The sequence below is a fragment of the Neofelis nebulosa genome, chromosome 11, assembly GCF_028018385.1.
Source record: "Neofelis nebulosa isolate mNeoNeb1 chromosome 11, mNeoNeb1.pri, whole genome shotgun sequence".
Taxonomy (NCBI): Eukaryota; Metazoa; Chordata; class Mammalia; order Carnivora; family Felidae; genus Neofelis; species Neofelis nebulosa.
The window spans coordinates 59,314,418-59,331,469 of NC_080792.1; the positions used below are offsets into that span (position 1 = coordinate 59,314,418).

Genomic DNA, 17,052 nt, shown 5'->3' on the forward strand with positions numbered 1-17,052 from the left:
ATGGGGCTCGAACTCACAAACCACAAGATGATGATTCGAGCCAAAATCAAGAGTCAGGCACCTAACTGACTGAACCACGCAGGCACCCCAAGTTTATGTATTTATTTTGAGAGAGATAGAGAGGTGGGGACAGAGAGAAGGAGAATCCCAAGCAGGCTTCTCACTGTCAGTGTGGAGCCCACAAACCATGAGATCATGGCGTGAGCCAAAACCAAGAGTTGCCATTTGATCATGACCTGAGCAGAAACCAAGAGTCAGACACTTAACCAACGGAGCCACTCAGGCCAGGAGGCAGACCTTTGTACCTTAAAATACAATCCTGGGCTGAGACCCATTCAAGATTGTAGTTTTGAGGCAGTTTTTCCAATTATTGAAACTAAAGCCTGCTCTTGGAGAATGGAAGTAGTGAAGAATATAGTAGTTAGGGGCTTAGACACAGCCGTTATTTACACTTGATGCCAAAGGTCAAGTGTCTCCTGCCCCACTTCTCATGCCTACCCTCCAATGAAAAACAGGGGAAGAGATTTTTATGCAGGTTTTTACTGGGAAATACCATGTGTAAGAGGACAGGGGAAGCGGGATGGGACAGAGGGAGAAGTTCAATTGCAATTCATTTGCAATAGAGGCCTCGACTGACCCTGCAGGGAGCAATGGAGCCATTATGGCCCTTGAAGGCCCACCTCCCTTTGCCTCTCTTTGCCAGAAATTTGAATTGGCAAGAACAGAGACTTGGAGCTCAAAGGAGGTCATTTGGATTGTAGGACCTCGGAGGTCCCCAGGTTTCCTAACACCTGTAAAACAAACTCTACCTGGTGGATGCAGGTATTGCTGACTTAGGTGAATGTGCAGTAACACTGAAAATCATCAATCTCAGACACTGTCCAAGTGTTCCGTTTCTCAACAAGGACATCTTCACTCCCTGAAAGTAGCTCCAGAAGTAATTCCAGACTTTTGCCAAACTCTTCAGAGCTTAATGCTAAAGCTGTAAAAAATGACTTAAAGGTATTCTTCCAGAGAATGAACCCCCATAGCCTGCATCTCCCTGTGCCTACTACATGATTGAGAATTTTAATTAATAATCAATAAAGATGTGATTTTTATGTGCTGCTCACATTGGTCTTTTTAATGCTGCTTCCTTGTGTTCGGATTTTATTTTTGCCAAAACGGGTATAATTTTCCCTAAATACAGGTATGCGAAAAGAAAGGATGTTGCTTGCATGCTGACTCAAATTGTTCTCTATACAAATACTGTTGAAAAATACAGCGAAGTTATCCTAGTCTTTTTATTAAATTTTAAGCCAAATCCTTTATGAAGACCATAGCAGTGAAAAACAGTGCACTTTCTAAAAAATGCTGCATTAGAAAAGTGCTGCATATAAAATGTTTGAGAAATTTAATTTTATTTCACATGTGCAGACACAAAATTTGGGTGAACACAATAATCAGAGCTGATTTTTGCAGATACCCATTGTACTTCTTTACTCTGTTTTAATGCCAGTGTGTATTCGACAAAAGAAAATGGTTTCACAAATTAATTAACTTAAAAGTAAGTGCCAATGTTTTTATTTCAAGAATTGATTTTAGATAATGAAATATTTTTTTTTAAGTTGCTGGATAGCTTCTAATGCAGCTAGTTGCTCTGGGGCCCCTTGAGAGATGCTGGTTTTGGGTTCATTTTCCACTGCTGTGAAACAAATTACTACCAACTCAGTGGCTTAAAACAACACCCATTCATTAGCTCACCATTCTGTAGATCAGAAGGTTGGGTGAGCTTGGCTAAGTCTTCTGCTTGGTGTCTCACATGGCTGAATTCAAAAGGACAATCAGGCTAGGCTCTTATCTGGAGTTTGTTCACTTGGAGGACAGAGATCCTCATTTCCTGGCTGTTGGCCAGAAGGTCACTCAGTCCTAGGAGCCAATCTTCGACCCTCGTACATTGCCCTCTCCATCTTAAAGTCCAACCAATGGCGTCAAATCTTCCCCTGTCTCTTCTCTTTCTAACTCCCTCTTCTGTTATTAACTGATGAAAACTAAGGGCTTTAAAGGGCTCATGGGAGGTTAGATCCACCCAGATAATCTCCCTAGGCTAAGTTCAAGTGGTTATTAACCTTAATTACATCTGCAAAATCTTTGCCAGGTAACATAACATAAGCGTGGGAATAAAACCAGAAGAAGGTCATGGGCCATCTTAGAACTCTGCCTGCCACGGCCATGTAAAGGACCAAACAGACTGCCAAGGTACTGACATGTACTGTCTGCAACACACTGGCCTCCTTCTTTTTGGTGAGCAGAACGTTGTTGAGGTTTATCAGACACCCCTGCAGACAGAGGTGTGATAACCCAGAAGTCTGGGTCACTGAGACTGAGACCTCTGACTTGTCACAACGAGATAGCTCTCCTTAGTGAACATCAGAGGGTAGAGGCCCTTGTACTGAATCCTGACTCACTCATTGATGCCAAGTGGCAGGGAATTTTGCCTCACCAGCACTTCTTCCCCAATGGCTCATCCAGATCAAGAGGGCCCCCTATGGGATAGGGAAGTACAAGTATATAGCACACCAGTTCCTCCTATATATTCAGATGGACATACAAGAACCACGTGCTGACAAGGTGTGCACCAAAGGCCCCACCCACAAGTTCATGTTAGCCTCTTTTTCCTGGTGAGATCCCTCCCCAGATCCCATCAGCTCAACCCGAGCTTCTCCCTGACGATGTGATGGTCACGTGGCTGCCTGTATTCAACAGAGCCATAAGAGTTTAAGGTCCTCTTCACCCCAACACCGAACTTCTCCAAAATACTTAGATGGCTGCGTTCTCCTTGGGCACAGGGAGACCTAGCCCTGCCTGTAGTCCCTTTTTTCCTTAAAGCACCTGAAAGCCAGGGAGAGGAAGATAAAGAGATGAGAGGATTCAAGGGGAGAGAGCTGCTCTGGCTAGTAAGCAAGGCACCTTTCTTTTCATTTTTCAGTGGCTGCCTGCTCAAGTTCACCTAAACAACTCTTGATTTTTGCCCCACCCAAAATTCTATATCCTCATTGCTGACACCATTTATTTTAGTGCTGGGGATCCTTTGACTCAGCAGCCAAGCCACATTGCCTTTGGGCTGGGATTACAGGATATGATACTCTCCATTCCCCAACCTTACACCTGTTAGGGTGGCTATTACCAAAAGAAAAAAGAGACAATAGGTTTTGGTGAGGATGGAGGGAAACGGAGAGCCTTGTGTGCTGTTGGTGGCAACGCTCCTATGGAAAATAATAGGGAGTTCCTCGATGTAGAAATGTAGAAGTGTAGGGGCGCCTGGGTGGCGCAGTCGGTTAAGCGTCCGACTTCAGCCAGGTCACGATCTCGCGGTCCGTGAGTTCGAGCCCCGCATCGGGCTCTGGGCCGATGGCTCAGAGCCTGGAGCCTGTTTCCGATTCTGTGTCTCCCTCTCTCTCTGCCCCTCCCCCGTTCATGCTCTGTCTCTCTCTGTCCCAAAAATAAATAAAAAATGTTGGAAAAAAAAAAAAAAAAAAAAAAAAGAAATGTAGAAGTGTAGAAGTACCATCTGATCTAGCGATCCTATTTCTGGATATGTGTTTACAGGAATCAACATCAGGATCCTGAAGAGACATTAACACTCCTATGTTCACTGAAGCACTATTCACAACAGTCAAGATGTATAAACAACTTAAATATCCAACCACAGATGACTGGACACAGAAAATGCAGTATATTCATACAATGGAGCATTATTCAGCCTTAAAAAAAAAAAAGAAAGAAATTCTAGGGTGCCTGGGTGGCTCAGTCGGTTAAGCGTCTGACTTCAGCTCAGGTCATTATTTCATGGTTCATGGGTTCGAGCCCCACATCGGGCTCTGTGCTGACAGCTCAGAGCCTGGAGACTGTTTCGGATTCTGTGTCTCCCTCTCTCTCTCTGCCCCTCCCCAACTCACACTCTGTCTCTCTTTCTCTCTCTCAAAAATAAATAAACATTAAAAAAATTTTTTTTAAATAAAAAAATTCTGTAGTATGTGACAATTCAATGAACCTTGAGGACAGTATGCTAAGTGCAATAAGCCAGTCACAGAAGGACAAATACTGCATGATTCCACTTATATGAGGGACCTAAATTTTGCCAAATTCATAGAATCATTCAAAGAGTAAAATGGTGGTTTCCAGGGGCTAGGGGAAAGGAGAAATGGGGAGCTGTTAATCAATGGGCATAAAGGTTTTTTTGTTTGTTTGTTTGTTTATACTGAGGGAGACAGAGACAGCATGAGTGGGGAAAGGGGCAGAGAGAGAGGGAGAGGGAGAATCCCAAGCAGGCTCTGTACTGCCAGTGCAGAACCCAATCCAGGGCTTGAATTCATGAATTGTGAGGTCATGATCCGAGCCAAAACCGAGTTGGCTGCTTAACCGACTGGGCCACCCAGGCACCCCCACAAAGTTTTAATTAACCAAGATGAGTAAGTTCTAGAGATTTGCCATACAACACTGTACTTAGCAATATTGTATCGTACAATTAAAATTTTGTTAGGAGGGTAGGTCTTGTGTTAAGTGTTCTTGCCACAATAAAATAATTTTTTTAGGCACCAAATTTTTTATTTACCCACCTTCCTGCTCACTTTAGCATCATAAACATTAATTAAGCATTATAAGCCAAATTAATCTTTTTGATCCAGGATTGTGGTAGGAACCATCAAGTTACAAAGAGGTGACAGATCTAAGCCCCTCTCAACCTCTGGCTGTCACTTCTCTTGTCCTTTTTTGGTTCTCCCTTAATAGTAGATTCGAAGCTCTGTAAAATGGGAACTGAAAGTACTGACCTAACTATTCTGAGAAACCTCTTAAACAACAAAATGCCCAGCACTAAGCCAGGCTCTCAGGAACAAACTCCCAATAGTTCCTCCTGCCCCTTGATACAGTTCATTCTCATCTGTCACGGCTGAGGAACTAGTGAACCAGTAAACTAAGAACATGGGTATAAAGTCCATAGGCCAGGGGAGGGCCTAGATGGTAAAGTGCGTGGGCTTTGTGACCACCATTGCCGACTTCCAGCCTAAGTAAGGACTGACTGAGTGAGCGGTTCCAAACCCCCTGAGTTCATGGCTCCCCATGGGTATTTCCTGTGTACCTCTGTCATGACCAGGGCTTGAGGAAGGGCTTCTCAATTCCCCCTGCCACACTTGGAGCAGCATGAGGGATGTAGCAGAGGCTAAAGACTGAGTGACCAGCCCCAGAGAGTCAATGGGGGACATTAACAAGCCTATCTCAAAGTTGGTGCCATTTGGGGCGCCTGGGTGGCTCAGTCGGTTAAGTGTCTGACTTCGGCTCAGGTCATGATCTCACAGTTGGTGGGTTCGAGCCCCGCATCGGGCTCTGTGCTGACAGCTCAGAGCCTGGAGCCTGCTTCAGATTCTGGGTCTCCCTCTCTCTCTGTTCCTCCCCTGCTCATGCTCTGTCTCTCTCTCTCCTTCAAACATAAATAAAAACATTTTTAAAAAATTTAAAAAAAAAAAGTTGGTGCCATTTGCTCTTGGGGAAGTGAAGGGGGACCCCAGTGAGGCCAGCAGCTATAAGGCAAACAACAGGCCTGGTTCTCAGTGGCAGTAATGATCAGCCTTGAAGGGGCCATCACGGGACAAGCCCCGGTACGGGGCCTGCTTATCAGTCAGCTTGGTCAGCTTCACATTCAGCTTACGCAGATGAGCTTCAGACACTGCTTCATTCCACTTCTTGGGCAAGAAGTGGACCCCAACAGGGTGCTTGTCTGGGTGGCTCCACAACTCTATCTGTGCCAGCACCTGGTTGGGGAGTGAGGTGCTCATCACAAAGCTGGGGTTGCCCATGGTGCAGCCCAGGTTGGCCAGCTGGCCCTCAGTCAACAGGATGTTACAGAGCCCATCTTTCAGTCCATTCTCAGTACACCTGGAGGTGGACATTCGCCTTCTCCACAGCATTTTCATCCAGCCACTTGACATCAATCTCTACGTCGAAGTGTCCAGTGTTACACACAATGGCATCGTCTTTCATCTGCTCAAAGTGCTGGCCGAGGATGATGTCAGTACAGCCCGTGGTGGTGACAAGTATGTTGCCTTCCTGACAGGCCTCCATGGCAGCCTGAGGGGCATTAATGGGGTCGATCTCTGTGATGATGATGCAGGCCCCGAAACCCCGCAGGGCCTGGGCACAACCTTTGCCCACATGGCCACAACCTGCTACCGCTGCCGCCTTACCTGCAATCATCACATCTGTGGCCCACTTGATGCCATGTATAAGAGGCTCCTGGCAGCCACACGGGTTGTAAAACTTGCCCTTGGTGACAGAGTCGTTGACGTTGATGGCAAGCACCTTCAGCTTCCCATTGGTTGTCATCCCATTGTGGTCTGTTCAGAAATGCCTCGGATGCCTGACAGGAGCTACGGGTACCTTGTGTGGATGAGGTTTGTGAGGTCACTTCCATCGTCCAGAATCATGTTGAGGGGCTCATCCTCGAAGTACGGGGTCTGCTCGGTGCCCCAGAGATACTCCTCAGCCATGTCACCCTTCCAGCCGTACACTGGAATGCCAGCCTTGGCAGTGACAGCCGCTGCATGGTCCTGGGTAGAGAAGATGTTGCAGCTGGACCATCGCACCTCAGCACCCACGGCTACGAGGGTCTCAATGAGGACAGCAGTCTCCATGGTCATGTGTAGGCAGCCACCGATGCGGGTGCCCTTTAGCAGCTTGGAGGCTGAGTACATCTCCCTCGTGGGCATGAGGCCCAGCATCTCATTCTCTGCAACGTCCAGGGCCTTGTGTCCCCAGGAGGCCAGGCTGATATCGGCGACTTTGTCTGACATGCTGGCAGTGCTTCTGCACACAGTGATGCACATCGGTGAAGGGGGCTGGCCCTAGGGCTACAGACTTGCACAGGGAGGGTGGCACTGGGCAGGCTAAAATAAAACTTTTCTCAAAGAACAGAAGAAAAGGAGGAGGAAGAGGAGGAGAAGAAAGAGAAAGGAGTAAGAGAAGAAGACTCCCTTACAGGAAGACACTTACCCTCTTCTTTTTTATCAGGGTAAATAGAGATGTGGAGTCGCACAGACTCTAGAGACACTTTTTAAATTCTAAGCTTTCCACCTTGTTAGCTGCGTGGCCTTGGACGAGTTATTCAACAGCTCTGTAACTCCATTTCTCCAGCTGTAAGATGGGATGACAGCATCTTGTTGTAGGGGTGCTATGAGTTAAAGGAGTCAATCCATGCAGACATTTAGCAGAGCCCCGGCCCTCAATACACGTTACAACTGAAGGAGTTGCTGAATGAATGATTTAAACAATAATTCCTATGGAATATGGAAATCGATTAAGTATTTGTTCCCAAAGGAACAGAACACTTGCACACGTATAGTTCTGTTATGTATTCTCTTTTACTGACCAAACAACAATAATGGTGGATATAAGTGTATGTTTTCTTTTTTTTTCAACGTTTTTTTTTTGTTTTGTTTTGTTTTTTTTATTTATTTTTGGGACAGAGAGAGACAGAGCATGAACGGGGGAAGGGCAGAGAGAGAGGGAGACACAGAATCGGAAACAGGCTCCGAGCCATCAGCCCAGAGCCTGACGCGGGGCTCGAACTCACGGACCGCGAGATCGTGACCTGGCTGAAGTCGGACGCTTAACCGACTGCGCCACCCAGGCGCCCCATATAAGTGTATGTTTTCTTAATAGGAAGGAAGAAGGTGTAGGTTAACTGACTACTGGTCAGGAGAGCTATTTCTGCGTATACTGATTGTTTCACCTTATTCTCACAACCGGCCTGCAAACTGGGTATTTTATCATCATTTTTCCTTAGGATGAAACTTGCCCAAAGTTGAGTAACTTATTCCCAATCACAGTGCCGAGCAAGGTCTGGATGTGAATTCAGGTCTGACTACCACACGCAATCTATCGACACAGATGTCCCCAAATCTTTTTTGTATGTAGCCAACTGACTTCATCAATGAATAGGATGAACTGAAATCATTCTTTTTGGAGGCATTCAGCTCCAGTAAGAGTTAAATTACTTACTGACTCTGCCAGACTGTATGGCTTCCTATTTAAGCAGGGTATGGGTCTAGGTATACTACTCTGGATGATCAAATCTTTGGTCTAATTGTTAAGTGACATAACTTACAAGAAAGGAAAGTTATAAAAGAAAAAAAAATCACTTGGATTCAAAGGATAAATTGATGCCTAAGAAAAGATGGGATGGGGTTAATGGGGCAGTAATGTGGGGAAATATAATAACCAACAAATTGCCGAATTTTATTTTAGTCAGTATTCTCTTGGCACATACAGACATGGACTACCAGCCACCAGTCAAGTATCATGGAGGTTTTCTGGAGGCCGTGTTTTAAATGTTCAGAAACAGAAGCAACCAGAAAAGTGAATCAAGCAAATAAAAGAAAATGTCGTATATTCTTTTTGCCACGGAATTGCCCTTAGCAAATTATCAGCGCTGTACTGAAGAGGCTCCAGATATATTTTACTTATTTGCTTATGTAACTTTTACTCACTATTTTCACTTTGTGATGAGTAAAGGAAAATATGGAAGAACAAGATGACCTTTCCATTTTGTCCTACCACAGAAAACAGGAAGAGTGAGCACTGCCATCTTTTGGTTACACAATATAATAATTGAAATCATCACACTTAACAGCCAGAAGAATGCTGTTAGTCATCGCGGAATGAACAGGAACACTTAGTTACCCAGCATGAGTCAGTTCTTTAGACTAGTTCCTCATAACATCTTTCTTCTGGAAAGTAATCACAAAGTTTCCAAAATCTAAATTTTCTTTTAACAGTAGACGCAGAGAGAACATGCTGGTGGGTTGTCTAGATTCCCTGGAAGACGGTGGACAGTGCTAATTATATATGATAGTTCTAAAGCATTCGGAGCGGACGAAGAGAGGTAGAGAACCGTTTTTGTGTAATCGTTAAGGCCAATCTCGCAACTGTCCCAGGGGCCAAGAACTTGAACAAGAGGTTGGACTTCCTTAGATGAGAAAATGCCATGGCAGAGGCCACCAGGTACCGCTGCCGGGTCATTGACCCCAAGCAAGAGAAAAGGTATAGGAAGTCTGGACAGGCACGGGCACATTCCAGAAACTTTTTTTAAGAGCTCCAGGAACTTTTTACGTTGTAAGGAAACACTGTGTTCCTACCTGAGGAAAGCTCTGAGGAGTTTACCAGAAGGTGCTATCTGAGGCCAGCCTCTCAGTTCGCTGCCTTGGCAACAGAGAATCCACAAGACACGACTGATGGCGTGACATATGTTTTACTAACAGCGGTCCTGGAGAAAAGACTTGGAGCAGACAAAGGGTGTATGTTTTGAAGAGGAAACTTCTGAATTTGAAGAAAGAGAGGAATCTAAAAAGGAAATATAACCCCCTCATACCACGTATGGATCCAGGGAGGAAGATATCAAAATAAGTTTTTTAAAAGGTTCATCAGGGTGGGACACCTAAGTGGCTCAGGTCGTAATCTCATGGTTGGTGGCTTCGAGCCACACACCGGGCTCTGCGCTGACTGCTCTGAGTCTGCTTCGAGTCCTCTGTCTTCCTTTCTCTCTCTGTCCCTTCCATGCATGTTCTCTCTCTCTCCGCCCCCCTCAAAAATAAATAAACATTAAAGGAAAAAAAGCCTCATCACGGTGCCAGAATATAGAATATAAAATCCAAACGAGGATTTTAGGACTATCTGGGGTAAAAAGGGAAATATGGAAATGTCATACCCGTTGAATGAAAGGAAGCGAACTGAATTTGACCTTTTTTTTAAGATAGCCTCAAGTCTATCCTGATATACTCTCCTTTTGCTGTATCACTTTTCCATGTATACTGACATGTATACTTCTTTTTTGCTATATCACTTTTCCATGTATACTGACACATTTGTGGGAATAATTCACCTCTTCTTGTTAACAAAACAAAACAAAACATTTCCATAGGGTACCAGAGAACAGACTGGGTAGGGGAAACCAGGTTTCCAGTCTTACGTCTCCACTAAGCACCCTGAAGTCACTTAGTCTCCTGAGCCTTACTTTCCTGAAGCTATAACATAAGTTTCTTGGATTCTATCATTGCTTCTCAAGCTGGGGTCTGCAGTTACAGATTACTTCCAAATTTCCCAAGGTTCTTTAGTTTAAGATATATCAGACTAGATCATTTCTAATGGACTTAGCTCTAAAATTCTAAGAGAAAAAAATTTTTTTCCTTCACTAAATTCCTCAGGACCTAAAGGGGGAAGAAAAGTCAACTTGTTTTTTTTTTTTTCCCCTCTGTGTTCCTTCTCCCTTTCTTACAGTTATTCTATTCTTCTGAATTTCTAGAGCAGTGCCTTCCAAAAGAAATACATGTAACTTCAAATTTTATGGTGGTCACATCTTTAAAAGTAAAAAGAAACAGGTGATGTTAATGTTAATATTATAGTTTATCTAATCCATTATATCCAAAATATTATCACTTTGACATCTCAGCATTGTAAAACTTAATAAGATGGTTCAGTCTTTTTTCACACTATGTCTTCAGAATCTGATGTGTATTTTACATTTATAACACATCTCAATTCAAACTGTCCACATTGAGAGTGCTCAATAGTCACGTGTGGCTGATTTTGGAAGATCCTATGTTTATGTTCTAGGAGTGGACAGCATGTGAATAGAGCCCTCTTGATGGAAAGCTATAGCCCTGCTGGCTTACCCAACCCCTGAACCTGGAGAAAGTCTAGAATTCACAGAAAAGGCTCAGCATCTGAAAGAACTCCTTTCTACCCAAAAACGCCCCGGTACAAATGCTTCCTTCCTCAAGGTCATCAGTCCATCCTTCCCAGAACACTTGAAATGCTATGTCTTTCCTTTCTTACCCTAGTGCTGCTTCTCCACAACAAAACTGAAAGTGTTTTTCTTAACAGACTGTTCCCCCGGGAAGCAAGTAATTATCTCTCTGTCTTTGGATTCAAGCAGATAGTGATTACCCACAAAATCCCTGCTGTAGACACAATAAGCATTTGTATTAGTGTTCCTCGTTTTTTTAAATGATGCAGAAACTTCCATTAATTCACCAATTCTATTGCAGGAGACCTGACTCAGAGACTGTTCGCAATTAATGCATTTTTTTTGTTATATGACATGATGGCAAAAGAGAATGGAAATGACTAGAATCTAATCTGGACATCAGCGATCTGGATTTCAGCATGAGACATAATGCCTGTCCTTTTATATGAAGACCTGGAATACTGAGTAAAGGAAGTAAACAAGAAATTTTGCAAATTGAGATGAAGTAGACTATTTTGCACGGGAGGAGATAAAGGTTTTTTGTTTTTTGTTTTTTTGTTTTTTTTCCATTTAGCCAACACACTAAGTAAAACAAAAGTACCATATGTGTATAAAAGTCAGAGCTTCCTAGGATGCCTAGGTCGCTCAGTTGGTTAAGTGTCTGACTCTTGATTTTGGCTCAGGTCATGATCTCATGGTTCATGAGTTCAAGCCCTGCATTGGGCTCCGTGCTGACAGTGCAGAGCCTGCTTGGGATTCTCTCTCTCTCTCTCTCTCTCTCTTTCTGCCCTTCTCCTACTCATGCACACATATCATTTCTCTCTCTCTCTCAAAATAAATAAATAAACATTAAAAAAAAGAAGTCAGAACTTCTTACCTCTTATCAAAGTGGTTTCTGACATCTCTAAATTCCATCACTTTCCCACATTCTCATCTATTTGGGTTGGCAGCATAGTTCAGAAGGATAAAGACAAGCAATGGATTCAAGCATTTCTTACTTTTTTAGGGCAAAAAAACGTGAGCTCATTAAAAAAAATTGTTTATTTATGTATCCTTTGTCACAGGGTGCCATTCTAATCCTCTCCTTCAACCCTCTAAGCACAGATTTTGGCCAGCTAGAAGGGCTGGAGTGGCTAGAGGGGAACATAGGATAAACCACTGAGGAAATCACTGGTGGGAAAATGAATTTCACTATACCTCAGTCAAACCTACTGTACAATATCGATTCATCTGTGTGTTCTTTGTGTTGATGGCTCCAGACAAGCCCCATTATTATTTCCCTCCCCTTTCATCACTGATATCAACTCTCAAAAGATGACCCCCAGTAGAAGGAAGAGGGATTACATGGCACACAGTATAAAAGTTAGATTTGCAAAAGTCTACATAAAGTCAATACATTACTAAGTTAGTACTGTATATTTCTGAAAAGCTGACACTTACTGAAATTATGCCTCCCTCTGCTACTCCTTTAGAGTAGCAGTCAGAGTAGAGTCAGTGACTCTTCTAAATCTTTGTACTGCCTCCCACCCCTAACCCTAGCACAGCAAGGGCAGTTCCAACAAGGGAGGGAGGTGGTCTTAAGGGCAATGAATGTGAAGATTTAGCACTCCAGGGGCCTAGGCAGTTTGAGTTTCTTAAAAATAAATGCAAATGGATTCTCTTTGTAAAAATAAAGGTGGTGCATTTTTGTGGCCTGACTACCTATCCATCCTGGGCAAAAGTGGACTGGGATTTCCTTTATTTTCAGCAGCGATGATCTTCTGCCTTTACCCTGAAAATGACCTTTCCACCTGTCTACATCCTTTACTCAAACCTAAGGAATTGTAGGAAGGATTCCCATTTCCTATGTGGTGAGTAAAACAATATAAACAAATTGAAAATTAACCTATGCCCTTCAGCTCCATGTAATCAGTTTTCTTTATTTTTGCCCCATCAAGTAATTTATCCAGAAGCACAGTCCACAAGAGGAAACAGAGTCCTTCTCTGCTGGGCCTGATCCTCTTTCTATTTTACCCAGACTATCTCTCCACCCAGGCATGAGCTTCAGACAACTCCTTTGAGGAAGATGAGACTGGTCAAGAAATGTAAAGGGTCTGAAATTTTACCCCCCTCACACACTAGCAAGTTACTGTGTTCCTGTTTCATGGATGCTGGCAGAAGGCACGAGACTCCTGGGTCAGAGACAAAGGACTTGATTACTAACAACAGAGCAAACAACATGAGCACCTTTGCTTCAAAAGTTCCATTGTAACACAGGGATTATGCCATCGTCCCAAATGACACCTGCATACACAGTGGATTGCCATGCAGGAGAGGAACACAGGGTTAAGGCCCCAGCCCTTGAGCAGGCAAGAGACAAGCCATTCTCCCTCTGCTGTGACCTACTTAATGTGACTAACTAGAGAAACTGCTCTGTATCAGGAGATGCACGGACCTAACAATCAGGCGCACTCAGCAAGAGCACACAGGGACGTTCAGGGCCCATGGCAGACTGCTTCTCCAAAGAGAGCCCCACATACATTTTAGAATTTCAAACTTCCCTTCAGAATTACCTTAATCCAAAAACCCACAACACTGAGCACTAGTAGCCTTGGGCTGGCTGTTGAAGAGTGCCTCAAATGTCATATTCCTTGCTGAAGAACCATGGGTTTGTGGGTATAAATCTGTCTCCTTGTAGGCTTTTTTGTTTGTTTTGCTTTGTGTTGTTTTAAGTAAACTCTATGCCACACATGGGACTTGAACTCACCATTTCAGGATCAAGAGTTGCATGCTCTTCTGACTGGACTAGCCAGGCGCCCCTATCTCCTTATGGTTAAACAAAAACACTCAAGCTTTCCCCTCCCCCCGCCATGGTTTCAGTTCCTGCCAGACTGTTACAAAAACTTTCAGTTCCTGATAGACTGTAATACTGAAAAAGAAACACCACTAACTCTCCAATTTGGATGAAGAATTCAACATTAAAAAAAAAAAAAAAAAAAAAAAAAGATGTATCTAATAAGGAACTCAAATTTCATACGTCCAAAACCAAACTCTTGGGCTTCTCTGCACAGGGCACGTGTTCCCCTTATGCACTCGAGAAAGCAACTCCACGCTCCAGTCAGGCAGGCCATTGGCTTTGGGGTCGTGCTCACCTTCTCTGACTCTCCCATTTCACAACCTGCTCAGTGAATCCAGAGCCTGACCTGCTTACTCCCTCCAGAGTGAAGCCACCACACTTTCTTGCCTGGAGTACTTGCCTGGAGGCACAACAGTGCCGGCTCATTGTCTTTGCTTTCTCATGCTGATTCTCAGTCTGGCAGCCAGAGGGATCCTTTCAACTTGAAAAGCCAGATCATTTATTTCACTCCTCTGCTCAAAATCCCCCACGGACTCCCAACTTCTTACAGTCACTACCAGCTTCTACCCAATCTACAAGCCCTGTTTACCTCTCTGAGGGCTCTTCTGTTCTAACTGCCTCACTCCAATCGTTCTGCACCCCGCCCCCCACTCCCAACCCTCAACCCCCACCCCCACCCCCGGCTCCTGGAACATGCCCAACCCTCCCAGGCACTTGTTCTGCTATTCCCTCTGCCCAGTGCTCCTCCCCAAGATTCAAAGGGCTTGCCCCTGCTCCTCCTTCAGATCTGCGCTCTAAGTCAACAAGTATTTATGATCTGCCTTTTCGGTTTGCCATCCAAGGGGGAGAGCAACAAATCAACAGGTGCTTAAAATACAGTGGGTTTCATGCCACATCTGAAGAATCATGGGGCCCTACAGGGTCTTAAAGGAGGACTAGACTGGGGAGAGCCAGATGGAAATCTTTTAAAAATAAGGACCCTGTGGGGTGCCTGGGTGGCTCAGTCGGTTAAGCGGCCAACTTCGGCTCAGGTCATGGTCTCAAGTTCAAGCCCCGCGTCAGGCTCTGTGCTGACAGCTGGGAGCCTGGGGCCTGCTTCAGATTCTGTGTCTTCCTCTCCCTCTGCCTCTCCCCTACTTGTACTCTGTCTCTCTCTGTCTCTCAAAAATGAATAAACATTAAAAAAAATTGTTTAAATAAATAAATAAGGACCCTGTGACGCATGTCCCATGGTGGTATCCCCAGCGCCCTATCCTATCCAAGGAGTTCTCGTGTTTTTGATTTAATAGTGATTATATAGAGATGTGTCTGACACTGTCTTGAAAGGTCACAGCAAAATGAGGGAGCACTTAGTTATCAAAAGTGATAGCCTAGGAATCAACTGAAACAATGCCAAATTAATCAAAACAACGTTAAAGTAATTTTAAATTATCTTATAGTGCTTCGTTAACTTTTCATACTGAATTTAAGTATCTTTAGAGCTTTACCAGACAATATATTCAAATTTTGGCAAATTGTCTTCTAATTATTGTCAACGTGAGTATAATGTTTCACAAAATTGTGACTGGGTGTACCTACAAACTTTTTAAAATCTGCCCCTTTTCATGGACTATCCCTTCATGAGCATATCTCTCCATCACATGGGCTGTGTGGGTTTCTCACAAGCCTTTATTCACCCTATTTATTTTTTGTTTTTCTCTGCTGAGTTTTCTTTCTTCAAGCAGCATTGTTCCAAATAAGCCATCACATGGAAGCTTTCCCTATAGGCTCAGGGTAGCAAATCAGCATTTCTCATCATTTTCCCTGGGTATCTTCCTCCTCCTCCTTCTTTCTTCTCTTGTCTTCCGTTCCTAGAGGTTTGTGTGTTTTTGTTGCTTGCGGGGGTTTTGTAGCCTTTTTTTTTTTTTTTTTTTGACCAGGAATATAAATGACACGAGCAAACTGTAAGTTTCCCAAAGATCGTTGACCTTTGCCTGTGTGCCTCTTGCCCTGGCCTCACTCACTCTTTGATTCACTTCTCTCTCCGGTCAGACCCACAGGAAGCAGGAATCCAAAAACAACCTCCACGCCCCACCCCCACGCCCCACTCCCCCCATCAGATTCATAAAAAACATTAGCTAACAGCGAATACGTATTAAGTCCTGACAATGTGCCAAACATTTTGCATATACTCTGTCACGTGGTCTTCCTAACATCACAGGCACAAGTGGGAAAACACCAGACTCAGGGCGAATAAGCATCATGTGTATGGTGACTTGGGTATTGAGTGGTGGAGCAAATTTTTTTTTCCTTTCAAGGATAAACATTTTATTTTTGAGGAACTTTATAATGCACGTTTTCTTTCTTTCTGTTTTCTTTTTAATGTTTATTTATTTTTGAGAGACAGACAGAGTGTGAGCAGGGGAAGAACAGAGACAGAGGGAGACACAGAATCGGAAGCAGGCTCCAGGTTCTGAGCTGTCAGCACAGAGCCTGATGCAGGGCTCCAACTCACGAACCATGAGATCATGACCTGAGCTGAAGTCGGACGCTTACCGACTGAGCCACCCAGGTGCCCCGCTCTTTTTTTTAAGTAGGCCTCATGCCCAGTGTGGAGCCCAATGCGGGGTGGAACTTACAACCCTGAGATCAGGACCCTAACAGAGATCAAGAATGTGAGGCTCGACTGACTGAGCCACCAATATATTGCACGTTTTCAAAGAAAGTCATGTAAGAAAACAAAAATGCTATCCTATTTCATCCTAGAAATAAACAAGAAGGGCATAAAATTTCCTTTTAAATCCTAACACTTGGAAGTTTAACACCAGCATCCAAAATAACAGAAATGGGGGGGAAAAACTTTTATTATACATTTCAGATTTCTTTAGTTGGGATTCTCCCCATGTGTTATTGATATTTCTTCTTTCAACTCATATTACCCAAACAGTAAAAAAACAAAACACAAAAGCCTCGTGGCTGCTCAGGGAGGCTGCTCTCTTGTCTCTGTACAGTCATTCTCAGGATCTCGACTTGCTGAAAAAAAAACCTCTGCTGACATTTTCCTTCTCTAGTTGTTTGTTTCCTAAGGAATAATAGTAAATATTCAAATGCCCACATCTTGGTTAGTCTTCCACTTTATCACCTGGATGTTTCTTTGGTGCTGGTAAGGCCATTGCCTGATGTTTACTTTGTTGCATTTTTTGAATGCTTAATTTTTTAGGTTACCCGTTGATGGTGAAGGTGCCTGGAAGCCTGATGTTAGTTACTAAAACCAAATTCCAACACCCCAACCCAAAACCTCTAGGACGGTCATAAGAGGCAGTCATAAGAGGAAAGTATACAGCAATCCAAGCCTTTCTAAAGAAGGAAGAAAGATCTCAGACACACAACCTAACCTTATGCCTTAAAGAGCTGGAAAAAGAACAGCAAATAAAACCCAAAACCAGCAGAAGACAGGAAA

General features: G+C 43.8%; 1 long non-coding RNA gene and 1 pseudogene across 1 annotated transcript in view; both read right to left on the minus strand.

Annotated features, from left to right (window-relative positions):
* LOC131490385 (uncharacterized) overlaps window positions 1-17,052 on the minus strand; it is a 99,719-nt gene that overhangs the window by 53,208 nt on the left and 29,459 nt on the right. The gene's annotated exons all lie outside the window — the stretch shown is intronic.
* Window positions 1,382-6,813, minus strand: LOC131490383 (adenosylhomocysteinase-like; annotated as a pseudogene).